This window comes from Hemiscyllium ocellatum, unplaced genomic scaffold (assembly GCF_020745735.1).
Source record: "Hemiscyllium ocellatum isolate sHemOce1 unplaced genomic scaffold, sHemOce1.pat.X.cur. scaffold_605_pat_ctg1, whole genome shotgun sequence".
Lineage (NCBI taxonomy): Eukaryota > Metazoa > Chordata > Chondrichthyes > Orectolobiformes > Hemiscylliidae > Hemiscyllium > Hemiscyllium ocellatum.
The window spans coordinates 139,691-143,440 of NW_026869129.1; positions in this window are offsets into that span (position 1 = coordinate 139,691).

The window sequence follows — 3,750 nt, forward strand, 5'->3', positions numbered from 1 at the left end:
AATTACAAGATCCGAAACAAATATTTCACTTTGGAACTTACTGTGGATAAATACTGGGGAGCTCAGGGAACTAAACAGTGTTTGGTCCGATTACTATTGGAATACTGTGTGCAATTCTGGTCTCAATGCCACAGGAAGGATGTTGTGGAACATGAGAGGGATCAGAAAAAATGACCAAGGATGTTGCCAGGGTTGGAGGGTTTGCGCTTCAGGGAAAGCCTGAATAAGCTGGGGCTGTTTTCACTTGAATATGGGAAGCTGAGAAGTTAACTGATAAAGGTGTTTAAAATCATGATGATCATTGATAGGGTCAATATCAAGGTCTTTTCCCCAGGCTGAGGGATTCCCAACTGACAGGACATAGCTTTAAAGTGCGAGGGGAACTTTTTAAAGGGAGCTAAAGGACAATTGGTTCCTGCAGAGTGTATGGAATAAGCTGCCAGAGGAAATAGTGGAGGGTGATAGAAATACATTTAAAAGGCATGTGGATGGGTGTATGATAGGAAGGGTTTAGAGGGATATTGGCAAAATTGTGGCAAATGTGACTAGATACGTCATGCAGGAGTTGGTCCGAAGGATCTGTTTCCATGCTGTACATCTCTATGAGCCAATGTCTTGAAATGAGTCCACATTATCGAAGAGGAGGTGCTGGAAGTTTTTAAAACACAAAGGTAGATAAATCCCCAGGACCTGATCAAATGTAGCTCAGGACATTGTGGGAAGCTGGTGAAGACATTGTAGGGCCCCTAGCAGAGATATTTGTACCATGTGTGAGAGGCAGGTAGACTGGAAGGTGGCATTGTGGACAGTGAAGAAGGTTTTCTGAGATTACAAAGGGATCCTGATGAAATGTGTGAATGGCTGAAAAACTGTAGATGGAGTTCAATCTGAATAAATGTGAGGGAATGCATTTGGTACAACAAACACGGGCAGGGCTTATACAATTAATGGTAGGACCTTCGGGTGTGTTGTAGAACTCAGGGTTCAGGTACATAATTCTTTGAAGTTTGCAACATGGAGAGACAGGATGGTTAATAAAAAAACTTGCTTACCACACTTGCTTTCATTGCTCAATCCTTTGGTTCTCTTCTGGAATACTGTGCCCAGTTCGGGTCGCCCAGTTATAGGAAGGATGTTATTAAGCTGGAGAGGGTTCAGAGGAGATTTACTGGGATGTGGCTGGTTATGGAGGGTATCAGTTATAAAGAAAGGCTGGATAGGTTGGTATTTTTTCATTGAAAACTGAATGTTGACAGATGACCTCATAGAAGTTTATAAAATAATGAGGGAAATAGATAGAGTTAATGGGAGTTGTCTTTTCCCATGGTCAGGGGAGTTTCAAGACAAGGCACATTTTAAAAAAAAGTACATGGGGACACATTGTCACACAGAGGGTGGGATGCGTGTGGAATGAACTTCCAAGGAAGGGATGAATGTGGGACAATTACAATGTTTAAAAGATATTTGGATTAGTACAGGAATAGGAAAGGTTTGAAGGATATGATCCAGGAACAGGCAGGTGGGATGAGATCAGTTTTAGAGTATTGTTAGCATTAACCAAACAGTGCGGTATGACTCTCTGACTATGATTATAATGTTGTGTCATTAATTAAGAAAGGCTGCAAGAGGAAGCCAGGGAACTACAGACTGATGACCAGACATCAGGGTGGGTCAGTTGTTGGAGGTCATTTTGCGAGGTAGGACTTACATGCATTTGGAAAGATATGGACTGATTACGAACAGCCAGCATGGCTTTGTGCGTGGGAAAACATGTCCACAAACTTGACTGGAGTTTGTTCAAGATGTGACGAAGAAGATAGATGAAGGCAGAGCAACAGATGTTGTTTCTGTCTTCAGCAAACCCTTGGTTAGGGTGTAGCATGATACATTGGTTAGTAAGGGTAGGTCACAAGGGGTCAGGGAGAGCTAGCCAGCAATGGGATATACAATGGGATGACAGTGGGAGACAGAGGGTGGTGGTAGAGGGTTGTTGTTTAGACTGGAGGCCTCTGACCAGCAGTGTGCTGTGAGGATTGGTGCTGGGACCACTGTTGTTCATCATTTACATCAACATTTTGAGCTAAAATATAAGAGTCCCTGTTATAATGTTTGTGGATACAAAGATAAGTAGAAGAATGGGCAGGGAATATAGTTCTCGAAGGGGACGGTAATCAACTGGGCCAATGGGTCAAGGAATGAAAGATGGAGTTTAATTCAGGTGTTGAATTTAGTTCAGTCAAACCAGGAGGACTAATGCAGTTAATGGTAGGGATTTGGGCAGTGTTGTCGAACAGAGAGAGACCAAGGGGTGAAATTACATTGTTCCTTGGAAGTGACATCACAGGGGACAGGGTGGGAAAAGCAGCATTTGGCACACTTGTCTTCATTGGTCAGAGCATTGAACACGAGTTGGAGATATTGGTAACATTGTCGTCAATATTTCTCCTGAGCAGAGGCGGCCACGGGGTGACCTTATAAAACAATGTTTATGAAACAATGTAGGGCCTAAGTACGGTGAATAGCCAAGGGTAGGTGAGTCCAAAGCTAGAGGCATAAACGTGGGGTGAGAGAGCAAGGATTTAAAGAGGGAGCTGAGGGGCAACATTTTCCACAGAAGATGGTGCATAGACGGAATGGACTTCCAGAGGAAATGGTGAAAACAAGTACAATTACAACATGGAAAAGGCACTTGGGCAGGTACATGGAGAGGGGAAGGTTTGAAGGGATTTGGAGAGAAAGTGAGGTCTGCAGATGCTGGAGATCAGAGCTGAAAATGTGTTGCTGGAAAAGCGCAGCAGGTCAGGCAGCATCCAAGGAACAGGAAATTCGACGTTTTGAGCATAAGCCCTTCATTCCTGATGAAGGACTTATGCCCGAAACGTTGAATTTCCTGTTCCTTGGATGCTGCCTGACCTGAAGGGATTTGAGCCAAACACAGGCAAACGCGACTCATTCCATTTCGGAAACCTCGGCCGAAAGGTCATGCCGCACAGAAACAGACCCGATGTTTCTAGTTATTGGAGGAGGAGACTACCGAGACAAGGCATGTTGTAGAGACTGAAGCAAGTTACAGCGATATGGATGGTCATCTGGACTGGAGGTTTCAAATATGTGAAGTAATTGGTGAGAGGGAAGGAGGTGACAGAGATAGGAACTCTTATTGGTGTTAGAATGATTGAAGACACTGGTCCACAAGACAAGCCATCGATACAGTGTTGGAGAGGGAATAGGGAACAGAAAGACCCAGGAAGCATTACTACCCTCTCATGGGAGGCCTGCTTTCCCCTCTGTTGTCCTGATGTTCACAACGACAGCACAGGCCTGGATTGAAAAACTGGGAACTCCCGATGCTGTCCCAATACAACAAAACTTAAAGTAAAGGTGGTACCTGAGCCTGGGGTGTGTCAGTACTGTGCTCCTTTCCAGCATTATATCTATCTCATGTCCTGTTAGCTGATGTATTGAGCCCTCTCACTGCTCTCTGCGCTGAGTGATCTTATCTGGCGGCAGAATTTATTCAAGGCTCCCGACCTCCCTGACCTTTGTTTCTCTGGCTGACCAACCATCTTCCCAACCAGCAGTTGTCAAGTCTATTGAGTCAGGAACTCCCTGGGTACCTGTAGAAGACACAGAAATAGGCAGAATGGGAAATTAGACTGATGCTGTGAGGGTTACACATGTAGAATGGCACTGAGCCCACAGAGATCTGGAAAACCCAGTCTCCAATCCTGGCCTGTGCTGCCTCATCTC